This window comes from Heterocephalus glaber, unplaced genomic scaffold (genome assembly GCF_053883595.1).
Source record: "Heterocephalus glaber isolate CG9 unplaced genomic scaffold, H.glaber_assembly_v1.0 deba00001572, whole genome shotgun sequence".
In the NCBI taxonomy this organism is placed as follows: Eukaryota; Metazoa; Chordata; class Mammalia; order Rodentia; family Bathyergidae; genus Heterocephalus; species Heterocephalus glaber.
In genome coordinates, this window is record NW_028258357.1 from 20,911,869 (window position 1) to 20,937,144 (window position 25,276).

Genomic DNA, 25,276 nt, shown 5'->3' on the forward strand with positions numbered 1-25,276 from the left:
CAACACTACTCAAAATAAAGGCCCATGTCGTCGCCACATGTCTGGTGACCCGCGAATCTCAGTGGCCGGAAGTCCCTTAAAAGCAGAGCTTGGGTTCGACCCGGTGACGGAGCAAGCCGGGAGGCGGGAAAGCCAGGTAACCGAGAGGAGGGAAAGTGCCGGGCTGGTGCGGAGCAGCACTGACGGCCACGCCGGGCCTCAGAGGTAGAGATCCTCGTGGATGTTCATCCCCGCCGGGTGCGCGGGCGCTTTCCGGAGGGAGGCGGAGGCGGAGGCGAGGCGAGGCGAGCGCCCAGATATGCTTGCAGCCTTACTCCACACGGTTTGTCCAAAGAAACAGTCCTGCGCTGAAACCCGGGGAGTAGCGAATCAGAGTAGCGTGCAGTCCGTTGGTTATTTCACGGGCAGGAGAACTATTTCCTCCTTTCTCTTCCTTTCAGCCACGCTGAGTTCCTGCAAGGCCCGAGGCGCTGTTCTGGGAGAGCGGGACCCATCGGAGGACTAGGAGGTGCTGTTCGGGGGTGCAGGCTCCGGGGGGCGGGGGGGCAGTCCGGCAGGGGTGCTGGGAGGCCTCGGGAACCGGGGAGCTGGGGCGAGCAGGCTCTGGGACCGGAACTGCTCTGAAAAGCGTCCAGTTAAACCCAGCAAGGCCAAAGCCCACGGGGCGAGGTCGGGAGCCCGCGGGGCAGCGCGGAAAAGCCACGCGCACCGCACCGCGGGGAACGGGTTACAAACAACAGGAAATGTTGAACCATTTTCTTTCCAGTGTGAGGGATTGAGCCCCGGGCAGCCCCAGCCCTTTAAACTGTTTGTATCTGACACGTGGTGTCGCTGAGTGGCTCGCAACCCCCCGCCCCCGGTACTGGGATAACAGACGTGCGCCACGACTGCCGGTTGGCAAGCATTTTATTTAACGTAAAAAAAAATCCACCACATAGAAGAGGCTTCAGGGACACAGCCACGCGCGCCCCCGCCCACCGCGCGGCCCCGCCCACCGCACTTTTTCGTTGTGGCCGGGCGGGGGCGCGCGGGCTTCGTCAGCCGGCGCGTTCCCAGAGGCCCCCGTGCGCGCATGCGCTACGCGCAGTGCCTGGAAGCCGGGGCGGCCGGTGTCCGGCTGTCGCCGTCGTGGGTCAGGTACGACGCGGGAGAGGGGGGTGCCCAAGTCCTCAGCTTAGGAGCCCTGGCGGACGCCGCGGGACCGGCCGCACCCGGCGGGGACCCCCACACACGGGTGCCCGCTGTGGACCCCGAGTCGCGCAGACCGCGAGGGGAGGTAGGTGGAGTGGACGCCGAGTCGCCCGGAGCCCAGGGGCCGGCGGGGGGTGGGGGCCGGGGACCCTGTCCGCCTCGGAGTCGCGCGCACTCCAAGCCTACCGGTCCTCGACCCCGACGACAAAGCTGCTCGTGTCCTCCTGTCCGGCTGTCTGGGGCTCATCGCACTGGGCATCCCGGGGCGATCTTCACAGATTCTCAGAGATGATAGCGTCACCGTGACCCCCATTTCACAGAGGAAGAAACCGAGGCGCACACGGGCGAGGAAATTTGCCCGAAATCACACAACCGGGCCCCCCCAGAGCTGGGATGTAAGCGGGGTCAGTTTGACTTGAAAGCACAGGTTACCATCTTATGTCGTCGGTGTGCAGCCTCCTGCACTACTTTTATAGGTTGGAAACTGAAAATCAAGAAAAGTGCCTTGCTGGAGGCTGTGGCGCATGCCTGTCCTCCCAGCACTCGGAGGATTAGGCGGGAGGATCACCGCACATAGAGTTTGTCTCAAAACAAACAAAAACCGACCACAACGAAAGTGCCCTGCCCAGTTGCTGTCGCATCTGTTTCTTTCAGAGGCTTAGGGTGCGATTCCAAGGCCGCCTGTGCTGACGGACAGAGAGGATCGGAAGTCAGGCAGCCCCCTTCGTAAGGCGGGGTTTGGCGGAGGGGTCTGAATGGGGACCCCACATATTTGCTGTGAGAGCAGCTTCGGAGACCATCGGGGTGGTAGGGAGGCAGCATCTCTTGCTGGAACCTGGGAAGGGAGGATGGGAAAGCATAGAGGAGGTCAAAGTCAAGGTTAAGCAGCAGTTTGGGCCCGTCTGAGCGCCATCTGTGGGGTTTCAGTAGGTGTGGCCCGCGCTGGCCCTTCCCGAGCCATCTTCGGGATTCTCCTTCTACTACCTGTGTACTACCCTGTATTTACCTTTTGGGGGGGGGGGGGACCAGGGATCGAACTCTGGTCCTTGCGCTTGCACAGCAGGCGGCGAAACCACTGAGCTAAATTCCCGGCCCCTGTATTTACCATTTTTGTTTTAACTGAATTCACTTATTTTCTTATGGTGGTGAAAATCACATAATAAAATTTATTCTTAGCCATTGTTAAGTGTTCGGGAGTGTTAAGTTGGTCACATTGTTGTGAATCAGATCTCCGAAATCTTTATAGACCCCTCCGTGTTCACTCCTGCCCTTGCTTCTGGTAACCATCTTCTATTTTCTGTTTTTATGAATTTTCCTACTTTAGATTCCTCATATAAGTGGAATCACACAGAACTTGTCTTTTTGTGACTGTCTTCTTTCATTTATGATAAGGTGTTCAACTTTCGTCTGTGTAGTAGTATATGACAGGATTTCTTTTTAAATCTGAATAACATTCCACTGTATGTAGATACTACATTTTTGTTTATCCATTCAGTACACTCGCTTTTAAAATTACTTTTTATTGAAGTATACCACACATAAAGGGCACTTATCATAATAGAACTTGCTAAATTTTTACAAATTGAACAACTATGCAGCCAGCGCTCAGCTTGGGAAAAAACAGCGTGTCAATAGCGCCGCCGCCCCCCCCCCCCCCCCCATCTCATTCCCATTCCAATGAAACCACTACTCTGATTTCAAGTTTCTTTTTTCTGGTACCAGGAATCAACTTAGGTCCTTGCACTTGTGGGGCAGGAGGCAGAACCACTGAGCTAAATCCCTGGCCCCTTACTCTGATTTCTTTTTCTTTCCTACTCTGATTTCTAACAGCATAGAAGAGTTTTGGCCTTCTTTGCGTTGTTTTACCTTTTTAAAAATTTGAGATAAGAGGTCTCGCTGTGTAGTTCAGGCTGGCCTTGAACTTACTATGTAGCTCAGGGGTCACTATGTAGGCCACAGTGATCCTTCTGCTTCAGCCTCTGGAGTGCTGAGACTTCAGGTGTGTGCCACTATGCCTGGCACACTTTTACTTTTGAAACTTGAATTTAGGCTCATTTGAAACAGTAATCCATAGGGCCGGGGATTTAGCTCAGTGGTTCCAGCGCCTGCCTCGAAAGTGCAAGGTCCTGAGTTCGATCCCCGGTACCAAAATTAAAAAAAACAAACAACTAATCCATGAAAGCATGCTTTGTTTTACTCATTTTTCTATACATACACATAACAGCTATCCTTGATAGACTTGGTCTTTTAAAAATAAATTTTATTTTATCCCATTACTCCCCTCAAGCCCTCTTCCCTTGCTGTGTACAAAAGCTTGGTTTCCATTCTTTCCTTCTATTTTCACTTTTTCCCTTGTCCCTTCCTTTCTCCCTCCCTCCCTTGTTCCCTTCCCACTTGAACATTTTCTTCCCATTTCCCAACATCTGTTATACATTTCAGGCCTTATTTTAACTTTCAGTTTCTCATTTTTTTGGTACCGGGAATTGAACTCAGGACCTTTGTGCTTGCTAGGCAGGTGCAGTGCCTCTGAGCTATATCCCAGTTCTAGACTTACTCTTTTCTGTATCACCTACAAACATTCTAGAAGCTGTCTTCTAGATTACCACCAGTAATCTGCATATCAGATTTACTGAGATGCTGGGCCACATCATGTTTCACAATTTAAAATTTAAGAAACTTGGGCTGTGGATTTAGCACAGTGGTGCTGCTGCTTGCCTCGAAAGCGCAATGTTCTGAGTTTGATCCCCGGTACCAAAAAAAAAAAAAAAAGAAAAAGAAAGAAAGAAACTTTACTTTGAAGCTTTCTTGATTTGTTTTTCCTTTCCTAAAAATACAAATAAATTTCCCACAAAGTGGCTGGGCTAGAGGGTGGACTAAGCCCTTACAAGGCCATTCTAAAAACCAATATGTGGGCAACAGATGAGGTCTGTGAAATACCAACAACAGCCAATGGAATTACCAAAATATCCACGATCATGAAACAGCACGGTTACCCCCAAGAGGCAGTGGCTGCCTGGCTTTCCACAAACGCCAGGAAGCAAATTGGCTGGGCAGATGAGATAGCCCAGTAGTGAACCCATGAGAAACTCATTTCCTTAGTGAGCCGCAGCGTCTGACGCGGGCCTCCTCACAATGTGACCCCTATGGCTGAAGGCTGAAGAATGTCTCCATCCAGTGACTCCACAGCCAAGCTCTGTTAATTATCGGGCACGGGGACTCAGAGGTGGAGAGGCCAGCGCAGCCCTCGAACAACGTCCGGAGAAAATGCAGCGTCATGATGTGTAGTCACAAAGCCACCCGGGAGCTGGCAGAGGGATGAGCATTGACGCATATCCCTGCTCACATTCCGTTCTACGTTAACTGGCGTGTAAACACTAGTGCAGGTGGACGGTGAGGACCAGGAATGTGTCTTATTCAACCCTTGTCTCGTGCGCGAGGGCAGCTACGTAAAGAGCGCGGCACCTCCCACACCAGCCCACACCGGGTTCCCGGCCAGACGGAAGCGCGCTGGGGCCGCCTCAGGTGCCCGTGGCAGTCTGCGCCTACCCGCGGCGCCGGCCCACCTGTCCCCCCTCCCCTTCCTGGGAAGAGTCTTGGCCCCAGGGCGGAGGCTCTGAGCCCCTGAGATCGAAGTATGAAAAAGTGAGTCAGGCAGAAAGAGGAAATGGAAATTTGATTTCTTGCTAGGAATCCGCAAACAGAAGTTCGCGTTGCTTGGTTTGCTGAGTAATTGTAGAGGAACCTTGCTTTTTGGGCGCGCAAGCGGGGCCGCTTACACGGGAAATGTTTGCCCACGACTTGGCTCTTCACACTGTTTGCTTCTCTGTGTTACTGTTCAGTGACTACGTAAAGGTTTAAATGACCCAGGCCCTCTGGTGTGCTTTAGAGTTGCCGCCAGAGTAAACCCTTGTGCCTTTATGGAGCACAGAGACTGTTTACGGAGCGTCCCTTACTCCCACCCCTAAGCTTTGCTGTGCTCGAAGAGTCCACCTGTGCATAGCTGTACGTCACCATCACTACTTGACGTTACAAGTGAACACTTGTTACCTATCAGGTTATGTGATTGCGAAGTGCTTTCAGCTTCCAGCTTTCAGGGCTGTGCTCAACTGATCAGTATGTAAAAGGGGTTTTCCCCCCAAATTTGTGTGTGTGTGTGTGTGTGTGTGTGTGTGTACACCCTCCACACACAGACACATACACACACCCCGTGTCTGTTAGCAGAAAAATGCAGGTGGGTGGGTGCTGGGAAGTGGTGTTCTGAAAAGTGGCTTCTGAGAACTCAGAGGCCCCAGGTATGAGTTGCACAGGGACAGGGACAGTAGGTGGTAAGCAGAAGGGAGTGTGGGGCCTGGGCAGGAGCCCCTCTCTCAGCCCTTCTTCCACCTAGGGGCGGGAAACAAGAGTATAGAGTTGCCAGGCCTGCTGGATTTTCAAGAGAAAAATTTTTGTGACTTCCTGTTTGAAAATATCAGCAGTGTAATTCAATTCAAGCACAGAAGGTCAAACAAGAAATCACTGCAGGTAAATATGGTCTGTGGATGTACAGAAGAATGTCAGGCTGGCACACATGAAAGGAAAGAACAAGAGAGTGCCTTTGGAGACCATTTTCCTTAGTAACAGTGCAGAGAAGTGACTGAATGAACAGTGACGATGGCTGTCAGCTTAGGGCCTTCAGAAAGTTGAGTGAGCATGTAAGGGTTTATTCCTTTACTAACTCATCAAAAAGAAAAGAACCATTAAGGTGGTTAAGCTGATTAAAAGGAGAACCCAAAGAATAGACGGTTATGTAATTAAAGAAATGCTGAATTGGATTTGCTGGAAGTTTCCAAGCAGGTTAAAGTCCTGCAGGGCCATAAAGCTGTAACCTTTGGGGTGACTGACAGAAATGTACTGGCGAACATTGAACATCATGCCTCAGCTGATAAAGCAGCAAAGAGCCAAGGCAAGCACGGGACGCTCTTGGAGAATTACATGATCTGTCAGTGGCTTGTTAAACAGGCCTCCAGTGGCACTGAAGGGACATTTAGTCAACTTACTCCTTTTCCCCAGGTTTTTCATATTCCTCTTGACAGTGAGTAGTGCATGCACCTAAAATTACCTTGGACTCATTGCTCCCTTACTTAGTGGTATTTTAAGCTGCTTAACCTTCTCAAATGTGCAACAACTAAAACTACCACTTTTCAAGTGCACTCAGCAGCTCGCAGGAGGTTTAAGCCAACGCCAGCGCAACGAAGGGGTCTGCCGTCCAGTCTGGCCGGATTGTCTCACTGAGCGCTTTAGTCCAGAGGTTTGTTTAGCAGTGGGCACCGTATTCTCCATCTGGTTTGTTTTAGGTTCACAGAAGTAAGCTGAGCTACTGGAGGAAGATCTAGATTCCATTCTTTTAAGTACAGTGAGAACCGGGAAGAAAGAGTAGAAGGAAGCAGAATTTAGCAAGCCGCTTGCCGCACCCGTCCAGCTCGTCGGGAGTGTGGTACTGGACTGCATTTGCTGGGAGGACAGGTTTCCCTGGGCCTTCACCGGGTCCCCTGGGGTCTCTGGGTGCTGGCCCATGCGCTAGCGACAGCACAATCCTCAGGAAGGGGCGGGCTGGCTGGGGGGGGGTGCTCACCCAGAGAAGTGGGGCGAAAGGGAAGCCGCCCTGGGACCTGGCCTCCACCCACAGCCGGCACAAGTGTTGAGAGCTCCCAAACCTCGAGAGGCCAGGCAGGTGACAGCAAGGCTGGTGGGGGAGCTGGGCCTGCGCCCGTCTGGTGGCCGGGCTTCGTTTCCATGGCTGCGGTGTTACCGTCAGTTAAAGCGGCAGAAACTGGGCGGAGCACGGATTGCGTGAGGTTCCATCGCGCCAGCACTGAGGAGCAATCACTCGCTGATGGGCCAGCCACACCGCCTCCCTGGTGAACTTTCCTCTAAGAGCAAAGGCCCTTCGGGGGCCCAGTGCTTCTCCTAAGCCATCCTTTCTTGCACCTGCTCCCCCTCCCCCAGCCTCCTTCATTCATGTTATTAAAATTTGGTCTCTTCTGATTAGAATACATTTCTAATTTTTATTTTTTAGTACTGGGGATTGGGCCCAGGGCCTTTGCACTCAGCTATGTCTCCAGCATGCCCTGCCCTTTCATAATTTTTTTTGTTTTGTTTTTTTAGTTTTGAGAGTCTTTTTAAGTCAACTTAGCTGTCCAGGCTGGGCTTAAACCTGCAGTCCTCCTGCCTCAGCCTCCTAGAGTGCTGGGATTACAGGTCTGTAGTACCACACCCAGTTTAGAATACCGTTTGTTTTGTTTTTCTTTGTCTCCCCTTTGCCCAGCAAAGTGTCCTCACCCATAAAGACTCAGTCCAAATGACAGGGTTGTGATTCCCCAGGCAGCAGGAATTTTGTCCTTAGTGGGCACCCGTGGCTTCTCCCACTTCTGGCCGCTCAGTGTGTCCTGTAGTACATTGTGCTAGACTGAGACCCCAGGCAGGGCCGTCTGGTCCGTAGTGAATGTCCTGTTTGGGAAAGTACATGGCCCAAGAGTAGGTGCTCAGGACATGTTTGAAGTGAGTCTCGAGACCCCTCCTGTCTGGTTTTCTTCCCAGATTTTCCAGAAAGATTCCCTTTCTTCTTCAACCCAGCAATCTGTCTTCTCCCCTTAGAAACCCTTTATCTTGTTCTGGAATCGCGGAAAGAAATGTACAGAGACACAGAAGTTGGGTAAAAACCCAAAGCCTTTACTTGCTAGCGAGGGGGACCGCCCGAAACTCGTCTGATCAATGTCCGCCCCGTCCTTTGCTTTAACAGTTCCTTTTATATCTTCTTTTAGCCATTACCTCATTTCTGGTGGTCTTAGTAAAATTTGTGTTTCTCTTTTAAAACTAGTTCCTGTTAATAGTTATAGTCACAGACATATAACAAACAGATGGCACCTAAAACACATGCATTGTAAACTACCCAAACATTTCTGTTTTGCTTTCCTCCAGGTTAAATGTTATCTACAGCTAGGTTACAGGTCAAAGGTTCAGTGAACCATCACCTTAAACAATAAGAATTACAGGAAAGGTAAATCTTAAAGGAATGGATTACTTATTCTACTTCAGCTACCTTAATAACTAACCTATAGTTTAAATTTTCTCTATCAATCTGCCTCTCTTGCCTCCGTGACCCTTCGAGATCTTGTTGTTTCCCAGTTGGGAAATCTCACATAAATAAAATGTCATTGTCACAGGGCGGGAGAATGGTGACTTTTCAGGGTATTTCGGGACACTGTACTTCCCAGTAACAGTTTTTGTTTTTGTTTTTGTTTTGTGACAGGGTTTCCCTTTGTGGTGCAGGCTGACCTTAGCTCACTGTGTAGCCCAGGGTGGCCTTGAACTTGCGGGGCAATCCTCCTGTCTCAGCCTGCCACATGCTAGGATTACAGCCAGTAATAGTCTTTTGAAAGAAGATGACCCCCAAGGTAGTCTGGTAAACTGGACTGCATTTACTGGATTTGACACTTACCAGCTGTCTTTGGTGTTGGATGGTGGTGGAGGTGCTGGGGGTGGTGCCCTAATAGGGGCATTTTCTCGAGGAACTGGCAACTTCTGTGACTGTTCATGAAAAATAGTACTATTTGGCGAGCACTCACTGTGATCCAGGCATCCACAGGTGTTAAGTCGTTTAACCACTGCGACCAGTGGATGAGGAAAGCGAAGCCCAGAGAGGGAAAGCGTTCAGCCAGTGGGTGGTGGTTCTCCAGGAAGCCAGTGTGCTCAGCGCCTTGGTAGAGTGGACATGGCCAGTCTGAGGACCCTGAAAATACCTAGCTTAGGGCATGAGTGCCGGATGCTGTGGCTCGCTGACCTTTGCCTACGAAGCACTTCATGTGTGAAAGTTGGTGTGTGCTTTGAACCGGAAGAGCAGGATATACAGACACCTGAGCTTCTAAGACTGGTGCCTATTGTAGGACACTCTTCACAGAGAGGTGGGGCCACTTATTAGTGAGATTATAGCTCCACAAGGGACTTGAGGAGGGGAGAAAGAGAACTGAGTTATGAGACACAGTCCTAGTTCCTGTTATATCATCAAATATCTGTGGAGTCTAAGACAAGTTCCAAAGCGCTTTAGTTTGAGCTTTAGTTTCCTCATTTGCAAAGCAAAGTGAATGGATTATTTATAGCAGAACAACTCCTAATAGCTAAATATTGGAAGCACCCTAAGTGTCCATCAGCAGATGAATGGATAAAGAAAATGTATATATATAGAATAAAGTACCACTCTGCTATCAAGAAGGATAAATTTGAGTCATTTGTAGGAAAATGGACGCACCCAGGGACCATAAAGTTAGGTGAAATCAGACACACAATCTTAAATGCTACATAACTTCTCATATGAGGAACTCCAAGAATAAATAATTTTAGAACAATAAAATAAAAGACAATAGGAAACAGAAAGATCAATCTTTTACAAATGAGAAGGGGACCTAGAGTCAAAGGGAGGGGAGGGAGGGAAGTGGAGAGGGAAAATAATAATGTTAAGTGCATGTAGCAACTCTGTACAGTGAATGTAAACAAGTACTGTAAACATATACTCATGAGAAAAAAACATTTAGGAACCCAGATAGGGCCAGGGATTTAGCTCAGTGGCACTGTGCCTGCCTAATCTGTGTTTGATCTCTGGTACCAAATAAATAAGTAAATAAAGTAAGTGACTGAACATTTAAGACCTTTCAGGCTCTAAAATTCTCCAGCTCTGACTCACAGAAAATTAAACAAACATTAAGTCTCTAAATTTGGGCATAAGAAATATGATTCCAAATAAAAATGCCTAGAGTTTTATAGGGTTCCACCACATACAGGATAATGAGATGCGTATTGTCTAAGACACGCCTTTTTTCTGGTCTTGGCTGCTGAAATGCATACCTGAATAGCTACTAAGGTTTTAAATTCATTCGTTTCATTTTATGCGGCCAAGTTAGTTATCCCAGGTAACAAGGAAGGACTTATTTTGAAGTAATAGATAAAACCCAAGACATTGTCAATTGTGTTTGATGACGATCTGAATGTAAGACTCTGCAAATATTCTGGTACATACCTGGAGCAGGTCGCTAGGTGGAGCAACCCCTAAATTCACGCTCCTCATCTGTGTGCGAGCTCTAGTGCAGTCTCACTTTTAAAATTTTGTAACAATTGTTTAATAAATTAGTATATCTGTTGGGAAATTTTTTCAAATATTACTTTTTTATATTGGCATGTAACTGAAATGGACTTTTTGGACGTCGCTTTTCTAATTTTTTTTGGTTTTTTTTTTGGTACTGGGGATCAAACTCAGGACCTTGTGCTTGCAAGGCAGGTGCTGGAACCACTGAGCTAAATCCCCGGCCCGGTTTTCTAACTTTTAACACATGTGTGTACAATCAGGTCACATAGAGTGCCATTGGCACCCCAAGGCTCCTCATGCCACCCCTGCGTGCTCACCAGCCCTTCTCATCCCTAATCCCTGGACCTTGGTCTGTTCTCCATCAATGAAGTTCCGTGTTTTCAGAAATGTCCCAGAAGAACTGTTATTGGGTAGCCTTCTAAAAGTGGCTCAGCAACTAAACCTACCAGGGTCTGGTTGCTCGCCTCTCCCCCTGGAGTTAGATTCCAGGTTCCTCTCCTCTCATTTGGAACAAAGATTTGAACAATGTGAACAAAAAGTAGTGACCACGTTCATTCAGGAAAGTAAAAGTGAAGAGTGAGAGAGAAACTGGCTCTGCAGAGTGAGCTTGGGATGAATAAAAGGAGACAAAGCAATGGAAAGACACCCTGGAGAAAGCAGGCAAGCTACTGTGGGAAGTCAGGATAGCAAATACTTGGTGTCTGTCCTCTTACCCTGTCTCGATCTCTAGGAAACCCGTGAGAGCTTTTGTCTCAGCCTGACTTCACATCTAGGCATCCTATTGAAAACCTGCTGGTGGGCCGGGGATTTAGCTCAGTGGTTCCGCTGCCTGTCTTGCAAGTGCAAGGTCCTGAGTTCGATCTCCAGTACAAAAAGAAAAGAAAACCTGCTGGAGTTCTTGGGAGTCAGGCGCAGGGCTTTGGGAACTGTTCTGCTGTACACTGTTCTGGGATTGACAAATCACACCCACTTTCCCAGCCAGCCTTACCACACCCTAATCTCCTATCTCAGAATGAAGAAAGTTTGGATATTGGCTACTTAAACATAGCATAAAACTTTGAGATTTGTCTGATTGTTGTGTGTGCCTATAGTTTATTTCATTTTCTCGCTGAGTGGTATTATGAGTGTGCAATTATTTATCCTTGTAATTCACTGAAGGCTTTTTCAATTTTTTGGTGATTACAGCGTTAATATAAACATTTGTGTACTCTTTAAAAACAGATATAATTTTGCCATGAAATTCATTTTACTTCTATTTGTCATTCTAATAATGTCATAGTTGTAGTTCTTACATTTAAGTCTTGGTCTGTCTTGAATTAAGTTTTGTATTTGGTGTGAAAGAGGGATCCACCTTCTTTATTTTGCATTTCAACAACCAGTTGCCTCAGTGCCATTTGTTGAAAAGACTACTCTTTTCCCATTTTTCTAATTATCCTCATCAAAAAATGAACATCAGGGTTTATTTCTGTAATCTCAATTTTATTTCACTGATCTGTGTGACTATCCATATGCTAGTTCCATGCTGTTTTTGTTTTTTGTTTTGTTTTGTTTTTTGAGATAGGGTCTCTCCATGTTGCCCAGGCTGGCTTTGAACTCATGGTGATCCTCCTTCCTCAGCCTCTTGAGTGCTGGCATGCTGTCTTGATTACCATTGCTTTGTAGTAAGTTTTGAAGTTAGAAAGTATGAGTTTCTCTATGTTCTTTTTCAAGTGGTTTCAGCAATTCTGAGTCCCATGGAATGCCATTTACATTTTAGAATCAGTTCTTCAGTTTCTGCAAAAAAGCTGGGGGGCCAGGGAGGTAGCTCAGTGGCGCAGTGCATGCCTGGCAAGTGTGAGGCCCTGAGTTCGAGTCCCAGTACCAAAAAAAAAAAGGTAGCTGGGGTTTGGTTAGGGGTCCTCTTGAGTCCATAGAACATTCTGGAGACCATTGTCATCTTAGTATTAAGCCTTCCGGTCAGCTGAGGGCACCTTCCTGTCTACTTGGGCCTTCTTTAGTGTTGTCCATGATGTCCTGTGCTTTTCAACTCCCAGCATCCATCCCCCAAAAGAATAAGGCTAAGTGTGGGTTTTTAATAGATAGCGTTTATCAGCTCGAGAAAGTTTCCTTTTAACCCTAGTTTGTTCAATATTTTTATCGTGAAAAGATGTTAGATTTTGTCCGTGTTCTTTCTGCATCTGAGATTCCCATGTGGTTTTTTTTGTCCTTTATTAATATGGTGAATTGCATTGATGGATTTTCATGTTTACTCAGTCTATGCAAGCATTATCCTAAGATAAATTCAACTTGGTCATCAGGTGTAATCTTTCTTAGGTATTTGTGGGTTTGGCTGATATTTTGGGGGGAATCTTTGAGTCTGTGTCTGCCAGGGCACTGATCTGTAGTTTTCTCTGCATGTGGTGTCTTTGCCTTGTTTGTAACTGGGCAGTGCTGCCCCATGGAGTGCATTGAGAGGAAGGGGTTGTAAAATCTCGGTACCAGTTCTGTGTTAAATGTTTGGTAGGAATACTAGGGAAGTCTTCTGAGCCTGGGTTTTTCTTTGCAGAAAGATTCTGATGCTGATTCGAGCTCTTGTTATAAGTCTGTTCAACTTTCATTTCTTCTTTTTTGGGCTTTGTTTTTCTGGGTGTCGGGGGGGCAGGGTCTCGCTATGTAGTTCGAGCTGGCCGTGAACTATGTAGCCCAGGCTGGCCTGGAACTTGTGGAGATCCTCCTGCCTCTGTATCCTGAGTGCTGGGATTACAGGCGTGTGTGCCACCATGCCCGCTACGAGGACATCATTAAGCCAAGGATATATCTCTCAAAGAAAAGTCTGATTTTGTAAGGTATTTTCAAAAGGTGAAATACTAAAGAAAAGTTTAAATTCTTTTTTTTTTTTTTAAATTTTAAGTTTAAAAATTTAAAAAAACACCTGGTAAAACCATCATGAAGATCAGTATGGAAATTCCTCAAAAGACTCAAAATAGAAATTCCATTTGACCCAGCTATTAAGAGTTAAAGACATCATATTCCAGTAATCCATGCATACTCATGTTTACAGCACCACAACTCATATAGCAAAATCTTGGAAGTGACCTATATGTCTATCAATAGAAGAATGAATAAAAAGAATGTGGCTTTTATACACAATGAAGTACTGCTCTGCCATAAAGAATAAACTTGGGTCATTTGTAGGAAAATGGATGCATCTTGAAACCATAATGTTAAGTGAAGTAAATCAGACACATAAGCTTAAATATTGCATGATTTCTCTTATATGAGAAAACCAAGATATAAATAAAGAGCAAAATAAAAGACATACAATAGGGGAAAAAAGAGAAAATTTTTTTTTCAGTACTGGGGATTAAACCCAGGGTATTTGGGCCAGGTGTGGTGGCACACACCTATCATCCCAGTACTTGGGAATTTGAGGCCAGCCTGGGCAATTTAGTGAGTTCAAGGCCAGCCTGAACTACCCAGCAAGACCCCCAAAAACCCAAACAAACAAAGATTTTCTTATTTTATTAACATCAGTATTTCATTTAACAGCCAGGTAGAAGGAAGTCGATGTTCCTCTGTCCAGAGTCTGCTCCCAGAGACAGCCCACTGGAGCCTGTGGTGGGTACGGCTTCTCACCTTAAGCAACCCCAAGGGCCAGGCCTTGGGGGAGGGCTGGTTCCTTGTGAACTTGCTTCTCAGGCACAGGCAGCCTCAGGACAATCAGGATACACCTGTGGAGGGAGGCAGGAACCCCCAACACACCCTGGGTTTGATCTTGACCCCAGGGAGAATCCAGTTTGATAAGTTAATAATACCAAAACTAAGATGTATTATTTTCAGCATCAGAAGGTCATCATCATCTCCTATTAAGGAGTCTTCTGCCTCTTCCTTGTGTGGCCATAAATACTCCTGTTTGATTTCTCCAGCGTTTCTCACACTGCAGCCTTTCAAACACACATGTAATTACTCTGCTCATTCTGTACCTCGTGTCCTGCCTTCCCATGTGCACTTCCCCCCAGCTCTTTGATGTAAGAACTTACTTGATAGAGTCTTATTAGACCCCGGTGTAATGACATCCGTGTGTCTTGTGGGTGGAATAAAATACTATTAAAAATTATTGCTGCATTAAAAGGAATTTTCCCATAGTGGTGGTGTGTTTGCAGAAACCTTTGCCCTTGAACTGAATAAGGAGTCGTTTTAAGGGATGCGGGATCCCCAGGGATCCTTGGTTTCTTCTGACTCTTGCTGGTCAGGTGCCTTGAACTGCAGGCCACGAGGTTAAAGCTGGCATGTGACCAAGGCTGCGAACCAGGAAGTGCTATAAACCTTTGTTACTGCGCTTTTGATCAAGTTAATGGCAAGAATTGGAGTCCCAGCAGGTGGGGGTGTCAGTCTGAGGTCACCCTGCCCTCCGGCTTTCTTTTGCAGGTCTGCTCTCTTCCCTCAAGTCCTGGCCCAGAAGTTCACAGTCTCTTCTCCCATCCTTTGGGAGGCGTAGGGCTCTTTACCAGAACTGAAGTAATGACCGGCTAATGGTGTTTGTGTATGTGAGTGTGAGTGTGAGTGTCTTTAGTTCCTATGACCACAGATCGGAAACACAGACCTTTGTAACCTCACGCCGTGCGGAAGGACCCAGAAAGGACGGATTTGCACTGCTCGTGAATCTGTTCCGTGGTAGGAGCCAAGCTGCAGAGCTCTTTTCTCCTCCTGTATTTTGTCTGAATGGCCTGGAATCAGAAATCTCAACAGTAAAAATCCTTTCATTTTTCCTTTTTAGAGAGGCCTACATAAAGGACTGCCCTGTCTGGATTAGGTTTTGGCGCTTTGGAAGAAAAGCCAACTGCTGTTCATTTATTTCATGGAGTTCCCAGAGAATTTTCAAGTGGTGATTTTTTCCAGTCCCAGATAAAGAGCTTTTAGCTGTGATTCCACTTTTCACATGTTATTCTTTCTTTCTGACTTTTCAAAATGTCAGAGGGGGTGGTTTCCAGGTTTTGGTCTAAAGACTCTTACTCAAACAGTAACGAGGACCCCTATTGCTGTGACAATAGTTTTGACTTCAGGGACCCCCAAGATGGGCCTATCTCGCGTTGAGAGTTCCGGGCGGGCCGCCGTAGAAAGCTGTTTTCAGAAACGGTTGTGTCGTGTCAGCAGTCACTGGGGCTCAGAGGACCTGGGAACTACAGTTGAGGTACGAAGGCTTGGCTGACTTTCCACTTCCTGAGTTTTCCCAACGCAAACAAACTGGGTGCGGTAACGGGACTGCAGGTGATGGAAGAAGTGAAGGAGTCAGACCGTCCCCACTAATCTGAAAGGAATATACCATATGGGCTGTATTAACTCTCTCTCTCTCTCTGCCTCCCTCCCTCCCTTTCTCTCTCTTCTCCCCTCCCTCCCTCCCTCCTTCCCTTCCTTCCTTCCTTCCTTCCTTCTTTTTTTGGTGGTAATGGAGATTGAACCTAGGACCTTCACACTGAGCTACATGCCCAGGCTGGATTCAAACTTGTGATCCTCCTGCCTCAGCCTCCCACTATTAGGGTTATAGATGTGCGCCACTACATCTAGTTTATAGAAAAGTTTTGAAAGCAATTTTAGGGGTCTACCCAGTCAACAGAGAAGTTGTAAGAATAACATCATAAACACTATATTTCCTTCCCTGAGATTCACATCTGCTTTGTTTTCTTTCTTTCTGTTTTCTCTACAAACACATCCACACACACCTTTTTCCTGAACCATTTGAAATACATTGCAGACATCATGACTTTTACCCCTACGTATTTCACCGTGTGTATCCTGAAAACAATGATGTTCTTGTGCTTATGCCCAAGAAATTTATAGTTGCTCCAATAATATCTTCCAGTGTAAGTCCATACTAAAATCTACTCAATTGTAAATGGGGGCTCCAAGATATAATTAAGAACCATGTGTTGTAGTTTGTAGCCAGTTACTATTTTACAGGGTAGGAAGGGTAGAAAGACCCCATCAAAGGGATGGCTGGTTCTAGGGCGGCCCCTGCCTACCCTGGGGTGACCCCGTGGGATGCTGGGTGACTTTCACCCTCAGGAAGCCACGTAGGCAGGCACACCAGTTTTCCTGTTGATTCTTTTTTTTGGGAGGGGGACTGGGGATCGAACTCGTGTCCTTGCGCTTGCGCAGCAGGCGGTGAAACCATTGAGCTAAATCCCCAGTCCTCCTGTTGATTCTGATTGCACATTTGGCATGACTTCTTGTCCTAGTTTCTGTGAGATGTCACTTAGGGGTAATTGAGAATGGGCTTTACTGACCTGTGCTTTCCATATTTCATGTTACCCTTCTGTTTTCTCTGTGCTGTCACGTTCCTGGGTTGTGAAGCTAGAGCTTCCACCTATGGCTACAAAAGTGGATGGTTGGGTCTCTCCCAAGAGATAAATACCAATTACCCAACTTTGGAAGCAACGTGCACTCTGCCCGCGAGCCTCTGACCCCAGAGGAGAGTGCCACACTGCCTGCTGTGCCTCGGGTTTCAGGTGGCGGTGGTCAGGGGTGGCAGACAGTTGTCTGGCAGGTGAAAGTATGCAGTACCAGGATGGGAGCCTCTCGGGCTGGGAAGGCTCTGGAACAGGAGTGTCCCATAATGAACCCACAGTTCAGAGATCTTGCTTTACCTCTCCAAATGCAAGGGTTTAAATGATTTCTGTTTATTGAAGTAAGAGAATTTTGTTGGCACTTGATAGGATGGTGTGCAAATTTAATATATATATTTAATATATATATATACATGTATAAACTAAAGGAAATACATGAGAAGTCACGCATAATCCTGTCATGCCAGTGTAACTAAGAGGACCACCTTGTGTATCCCATTTCAAGATTCCTCACGCAAAGTTTCACAGAATTGCGAGTCTGTGGTACATAGGCTTTAGTATCCTGTTTTGTTTTGGTTTTTTCCCCAATTAACAGTATGTTGAACGATTTCCGTGTTTTCAGAACCTTGAATTGTATGCAGCCTTTAAAATTACTGTAGAACAAGAGAAATGTAATAGTTTAGCCTTCCCCTAATGCCAGACATTTGTTTCTAATTTGCTGTGTTACCTGATGATCCTGGAATGAAATTTTGGGTAATAACTAGGTTAAAAGAAAGGGGTGAAGTAGCCTGGGAAGTAGGGCCCAAAGCTCTCGGGGCTTAGCCTAGCCAGGAAGGGAGAAAGGCAGCCGAGCAGGGGTCCCTGTCCCTGTGCCCAAAAAGACCTCGGACAGGTTCAGAGGAAGGGAGCTCGAAGGCAGGGACATTTCATTTTGATCCATGCTGTCAAATTGTCCTCCAGAAATTAGCATTTGCTCATGTCCATGGAGTCATAGCGACTCACATTTTAAATTTTCCATTTTCATTTTGATCTGCATTTCTGAGTGTGAAATTTTTAAAAAATCGATCTTTTGTTCTAGGTATGCTATTTTCTTTCTTATTGGCTATTGTTTTTTATTCATTTTATCATCTGTGGTCCTTTTTTTTATTAACCAATTTGCTTGAGTTTGTTGACTTTGTCTTGTTTTCTATGCTGTTCTTTTGCCTTAAATTTTTATTTTTTGTAGTGTAGTCTGTTGTGTTTTTCTTTTGTATTTACTTCTAAGTTTAGGGAGTTAGTTCCTCTAAAGATTGATTGAGAAATAGTTTTATATAATATGCTTTGCTATTAGAGATCTGGAAAAGGTTTTGTATGATATGCTTATAGAGAAAGAGATAAAGAAAACAACTTTCTTCCAAATTATCAAGTCATCATCACTATGCTATTTAAAAATAAATTTTCTTTTTATTGGTTTGTGATGGCTCTTTATCATAATTTATTCTATATATGTCTATATCTGGGATATCCAATATCATCTATTGATTTCTATGTTTATTTTTACAAATATATACATGGAACATGTATTATTATTACCTTTTAGGTTGAGGGTTTATGAATGGACAATAGGTATTTACTGCATGGATCCAAATACTAGGAGCCGGTCTTAACCCAAAAATTAGGAGCAAAATAGAAAAACATCATAATTACAGTTTTATCTGAGTTTTTATAACCACCTGGTTTTGTCCTTGTCTCAGATTTACCAAATATATTTCTTTGAACACCGCTTTAAATTTTATTTCAAAATTGACAGCCAAAAATTTAAAAACAGATGATAAACTTATAGATAAAACTTAATTTATTTTTATTTTAAGAGGTGGAATTTAAGTAAAAATTCTGATGATTTGGGGTAATCTCTTATTATTTATCCAGCTGTTTATTTTTGATAGTGACTCCCCAGGAAGAGTGCAGCTTTTCTTGATCACAGAAGTTATACCTTTTTCCCAGGGGCTCTCAGTAACAAGTTCTGCATATTGACAAATACTTGAGCTTAATAGTTGGGTGGCGCCCTGGGCATGGGAGCTATGTAAGATATTGTCACTTCCAGTTAGAGGCCGTCATCTGGCAAAGCTGAAGGAGTCAGGCATGATGGAATTAGGAGCTTGTGTGACAACCCCAGCACAATTAATTACCTGTCTTGACCTTGGTGTCTTCATCAGCATAATGAATACTTGGCCAGAAGTCTCTCCCACGCTGACATTCTGTGACTCTCTTTCCATGAGATGCTACCACTAGGCATCCTTATTTCTATGTTGCTTTCTCAGTAAAAATAATGAAAAAGAGAAAATGCACAAGAGTTTAAACATTTTTGAAGTGTTATTGGCGGGCCTCTAGTCTCGCATCATGTTGCCTTAGTTTAAAAGTTTTTAATTAAGAGTGTGCATTAGAATTACCAGTGAACATTTAAAACATGCATTTAGGATTGCAAGTTTGAGGCCAGCCTGGGTTACGTAGTGAGACATTATCTCAAAATAGCAACAATAACATAGATATGCACACACATACACAAATGTATACACATAAATGTTTGTTTGGTTTTTTTTTTTTTTGGTACCAGGTATCGAACTCGGATGCTTGCGCTTGCGCAGCAGGCAGCGAAACTGCTGAGCTAAATCCCCGGCCCTGCACATAAGTGTTTATCCTGGGCCCTGCCTGTGGTTCTGATCCGGGTCATTGGTAAGAGCCAGGAAATCACAGCCATTCTGATGCAGATAAGGATTGAGAGGCACAGCTCACATCGCTAATTTATTCCTGATTGTTTTAGCCATTCAGAATGCTGGAACAAAATACATAAACTGTTAGCTTATAAACAAATGAAGTTTATTCCCACAGTTCTGGAGACAGGAAGTCAAAGATCCAAGTCTTGGAAGACTCCATGTCTGGTGAAGGTTCACTTCCGGGTTTAGAGCCGGTGCCTTCTTGCTGTGGCCCTCTCAAGGTGGAGGAGACCAGGGCTCTAGGAGGTTTCTTTTATATCTGCGCTAATTCCATTCATGAGGGCCTCTAATCACCTCCCAGAGCCCCTTCCTCCAGGGGCTACACCTTGGGAGTTAAAATTTCAGTGTAGGCCAGGGATTAACTCAATGGTGCCACCACCTGGCTCACAAGCCAAAGGTCCCGAGTTCAATCCCTGGTACCAAAAAAACAAATTCTAACTTTTTAGGGTTTACAAGATTTTGTTAACACTTTGTTTATATATCAGTCTAGGCAGTGACAATATAAATTTGCCAAAAAAAAAAGGCACTCGCTTTAGATTTATGGTCGATTGATTTTCAACAAGGGTAGCAAAAAGTCATCAATAAAGAATGGTCTTTTTAGGGCTGGGGATTTAGCTCAGTGGTTCTGCTGCCTGTCCCGCAAGCATAAGGACCCAGTTCGATCCCTGGTACCAAAAAACCCCACAAAACTGTAAGAATGGTCTTTTCAACAAACGGATTAGAGGCACTTGGTAATTGACATGCAAAAGAATGAAACTGAATCCCTTTCTCACCTTAAATAAATTACTAACTCAAAATGGATCACAGACCTTAATATGGGAATTAAATTATTCATAGAAGAAAACATAGGGGTAAATCTCTTTGGAGTTTTTTGTTGTTTTGGTTTGGATTTTTGGAGACAGGGTCTCACTATGCAGTTCATGCTGACCTTGAACTCACTATGAAGCCAAGGCTGGCCTGGAACTCTCAGCAATCCTCTTGCCTCAGCTTTCCCAGTGCTGGTACTACAGATATGCACCACCACACCCAGCTAATTAATCTCTGTAACTTTGGTAATGTGACCTTTGGGGTTGTGGTGCCCAGTAATTTCTTACATATGACACCAAAAGCACAAATAAAAAGAAAAAATAAATGAAGCTGATCTGATCAAAATTTAAAAAATTTGTGTGCTTCAAAGGACATCAAGTAAAATGAGAAAAGCTACAGAATGTGAGAAATTATTTGCAACTTATATATCTGATAAGAAATGTATATCTAGAATGTATAAAGAACTCTTACAACCCAGGAATAAAAATATTCCATTATAAAATGGGAGAAGGCTTTGAACAGATCCCTCCAAAGGAGGTGTACAGATAGGTAAGCACAGGAAAGGTTGGTCCCTATTAGCTTTCAGGGAAATGCAAATCACAGCCACCGTGAGACACTGCTTAAAACCTGTTAGGATGTTGGGAATGAGAACAATCAGATGTGAAGTCTCACAAGGGTGTGGAGAGACTGGGGCCTTCGCCCACTGCTGGAGGAAGTGTAAAATAGGAAAACAGTTTGTCAGTTCCTTGGAAAGTTTACCAGAGTCATGGTGTGCTCCGTAATTCTACTCCCAAGTATTTATACAAAAGACTTGAAAACGGGTGTTTAGACAAACACTTGTACATGAATGTTTAACAGCAGCGTTAGTCACAATAGCCTAGAAGTGGAAGCAGCCCAAGTGTCCAGTAGCTGATGAACAAAGAAATAAGATGTGGTGCAGCAATTTATCCGTATAATGGGATATTATTTGGCAATGGAAGGAAGCTGAGCAAGCTACAGCACTAATGAGCCTTGAAGACCTGAAGCTGGCCACAAAGACTACATAGCCTATAATTCCATACAGTAGATTAGTGGTTGCCTAGAAGCTGGAGGGGGAAACTTTACTGGAGAGAAAGAAAGTGACTTCTACTATGTGTGGGGATTCTTTTGGGGTGATGACAATTTTCTGAAATTGTGATGATAATCACACAACTCTGAACATACTAAAAATTTTACTGTGGAATTATACACTTGAAATTGGTGAATCTTTGGTATATGTGTTATCTCAAAACTGTTTTTAAAAGCATGGGTTACAGAGAATGATGACCTGGACGTGAAACCTAGCCCCAATGCTTACTGTAGGCTGCGCAGCCTCGGAGAAGTTGCTCAACTGCTGGGAGTCAGTTTCCTGGTTTGTGAACTGGGCTTCATGGTAACCGTGCCCACTGGTGGCCCGGTAAGGTTTGAATGAGAGGGTGCTTGCAAATTCACCCTGTGTTAGTTACTTTCTCATTGCTGAGACAAAATACCCAACACCCGCCAAGTTAAGGGAGGAAAGGCTTACTTAGCTCACAGTTTGTCGCGGTTTCAGTCCATCACCGGCTGTCTCCAAGCAGGGTGGCTCATGGCAGAGGGGCAACGGTTCATGGCAGAGGGAAGGTAGCAAAACAAGAAAACTTTCAGTCCCTTGTATCTCATCCAGATTACTTAGGGCAGGTAGCACTTACAACCTTAATCCTAGCACCCAGCGTCACACACCCTAGATCCAGCCACCTCAAAAGAGAAGCTCCATCTATGACCGCCTGAGGCTTTGGGGGGACATCTAAACACAAGCCATAACACCCCCCACGCCTAATTCTGGACAAATGTCAGTGTCAACTAGGAAAGTGGTGAGAAGACCGGAGAAAAATGGACCAGTCTTAGATAAACGCACGTGACAGGGACTCAAGGGGGAAGGAATAGGGCAGTGTGGAGCTTGGTTTGTTTGTAGGCCCTGAGGAAAGTAGCCAGTTTCAAAGTTTACAAGCCAGAGGTAGCAATCCTTGGTGGTTTGGCTGGTGGTGGTGCCCAGGGTTACAGTGCTGCCACATGAGCATGGCGTAGCACCAAGATGGGTCACGTTCAGTCAGGGCTGGGCTCTCTGCATGTAACCACGAGTGGATGCAGAGGGGCAAATGTGGCCTGTCCCTTACTCTCCTGGTCAGGTGACAGAGGACGGGTATGTTGGGAGTTCGAGGCCTTCCTCAGACTCCTTACTCCAGCCTGAGGCTAAGACTGTGTGGTTTTGAGTGAGCCTCACATTAGGCAGTGCATCATCGTGTTTTCCTTTCTGATAATTGCCACCTGTGCTCCCACTGCTTCTAGCTAAGGATCATCGCCCTGCTTGAGCTTTGCCAGACATCCCACGAGGCTCCTCTAGCTTGGCCTGAGCAGACCAGGAGCTTGCAGTGGCCCAAGAGACAGTTGCCGCAGTCATCCCCCAAGAGTCCCTGAGCAAGCGCTCTGCTGGGGTAAGCTTCCCCTCAGGCTGAGGAGTTGTCGGATCTGGAGAATCTGGCAGACTTCTGAGCTGAGGTGGAAACAATTGGATTTCTCCCTCAAAGGGGCGTGTGGAGGTGTAACTTGCTTCGGAATAATGGAGAATACTGGTTTGAGAATCATTATTGCTTGAGTAATCTTTTTCTGAGCTTTTGCAAAGTATGGTATGTTCTAAGGTCATCCAGGTCACGGAAGCTATTCGGTTGATTTGTGGCTCTTTTTGCACATCTATAGGGATGAGTCCGTAAGGAACTACTCAGGGTATGCCTAGATTTTGATGAGTATCTGTTTGGGCTCTGGCTTATTATGGGGAAAATGTCTTCACAGAAAAAAAACTGATTCCTCCTGGGTTCTTCACCCTAACTGAGCGGAGAGAAAAGGGCAGTAAGCACAGCCCTGACTTCACCACAGCATGAAGGCCAGGCTTGAAAGGAGGCTTGGAGGGAGGCTGAGAGCACTGTTGCTGAGTTTGAGGCCACCCTGGGCTACATAGCCGGAACCTGTCTCAAAAAAACAAAAAAAGGGGGCTGGGGATTTACCTCAGTAAATCCTGCCTCGAAAGCCCAAGGTTCCGAGTTCAATCCCTGGTACAAAAAAAAAAAAGGAAAAAAGAGGCTGTACTCAGGACAGCTTTCTGCCTAGAGACCGTGGCTCTCAGACCCACTGGCTGGCTCATTTAGGTTTCGTTTTCTCTCAGCTTCTTCCTTTCCAGATCCCAAGGAGGGTGGATTCTAATACCTGTTACTCTGGAAGCCTCACCTCAACCCCAGGCCATGTGTGCGTGCGTGCGTGCGTGCGTGCGTGCGTGTGTGTGTGTGTTCTCTTTTTCCAAAGAAGGGAAAAGAGAGGATGGGCAGAGAGTAGGAAGACGCTTTCCTCTTTGCCTCTCCGCGGGACAAAGGCTGCCTTGTTGCCACCTGAGGCTGCGTCCCTGTCAACGGGACACGAGGCCTTGTGTGTGGCACATTGTGCTGGCAGTAGGACTGCAGAGAGGTACAAGACACACATCCCATCCCAGGTCAAATGGAGAAGGCAGAACCTATGCTTCATCGAGCCATGGGCTTATTTCTAGAAGAAGGCTGGGTATTCGAACCTGCTGTGTGATTCTGGCCTCTGGCTGTTACTTGTGTAGTTCTGGTGATCCTGTCTGCTCTGAGAGCTCCCCTCGCCCATATCTGTTTAATTTCTAAAATTGAGGGGTTTGGGCTAGTTCATTATTGAGGGGTTTTTTTAAAGCTTTATAATTATATGGCTTTCTAATATTTTCTTTTATTAAATTATGGTTAAGAGCCTGGACTCTGAAGTTAGTTTGGATCTTGGTCCTGTGACTTAGTAGCCATGTGACCTTGGTTAAGTTATTTACCTGTTGAGCCTCAGTTTCCTCATCAGCAAAATGTGTATAATCATGAGTATGTCATAAGTTTGTGGTGAGCCTTAAATTAGTTACTATTTATAAAAGACACAGAATACACCTGGTACTTAATAAATCTGTGTAAATGTTTGTAAAAACAAATTATTGCTGGGCCAGGGATTTAGCTTAGTGGCACTGCCCCTCCCTGGCAAGCACAAGGTCCTAAGTTCGATTCCCAGTATCAAAACAAACAAAAAAAAATCAAACAAACTATTGCTCTTCCTGTTTTCCAGTCACAACTTAAAATCTTGGATGGTGATCTTCCTTTCTATAAGGAGTCACCAAATACTTGACTTAATTCTAGCACAATTCTGGTTAAGAGGCACCGCACCTGCCTTGCAAGCACAAGGTTCTGAGTTCAATCCCCAGTACAAAAGAAAAAAAAAGAGCTACCATTTGAGTGCCTGGTGAGTGCTGAGGAATTTTTGGTCACTCTACTTAGACTTCTCAATGTTTTGGACTGGAGATTTAGGTCCGTGGCACTGCGCCTGCCTCAAAAGCACAAGGTCCTGAGTTCAATCCCTGCTACCAAAAAAAAAAAATTGAAAGAATTGGAAAATTTCAATTTGACAGCGTCTGGTTCTACAAAGAAGGGCGAGGCTGTCGGTCAGGACTGCCCCTCTGGATGGGGCTTTAGATTCCAGGACTGTTTCTTGAAATCCCACAACTTGGACCTGTAACTGGTCTTGTTTTTTTTTTTTTTTGGTACCGGGGATCGAACTCAGGTCCTTGTGCTTGCGCAGCAGGTGGCGAAACCACTGAGCTAAATCCCCGGCCCTGTAACTGGTCTTGTTCTAATTTATTCTTGAATTCTTCCACTAATTCCCCCACTTCTTGGCTCTTCAAATCTACTCCGGAATGGAGAACTTGCCTGTGTATTTCCATACTTATTTAAATGGACTGACAACCTTATTTGCGTCATTATCTGAATCACCCCTGGTATACCAGGTCTTCCTACAAACAGCCTCTGGTTTTTCCTTGGCAATTCGAGCTCCTTTGCTTCCTGAATGTGCAGCTGGTTTCGTATTGGTGCCAACGGATATGAATCAATGTCTTTGGCCATGAAAGATAGTTAAGTAACTCTTCTGAAAGAAAAATGGTGAATTTCTCTGCAGGTTACAACTTATATACTTAGCTGTTTGTACTAGTTCTTTTAAAA

At 45.5% G+C, this 25,276-nt stretch overlaps 1 protein-coding gene across 6 annotated transcripts in view; it reads left to right on the plus strand.

Moving 5' to 3' along the window:
- The first annotated feature begins 409 nt into the window (after positions 1–409).
- Positions 410–25,276, plus strand: part of Txnrd1 (thioredoxin reductase 1) — a 92,124-nt gene continuing 67,257 nt past the window's right edge. For 2 of the 6 annotated variants that reach the window (XM_087192730.1, XM_087192734.1), the window contains exon 1: positions 1,128–1,276. The gene's annotated coding sequence lies outside the window, so the exon portion shown is untranslated. Of the gene's footprint in view, positions 509–1,075; positions 1,277–25,276 lie in introns of those variants that run through there. The other 4 variants (XM_087192731.1, XM_013072257.3, XM_087192729.1 and 1 more) reach the window with 4 other exon arrangements.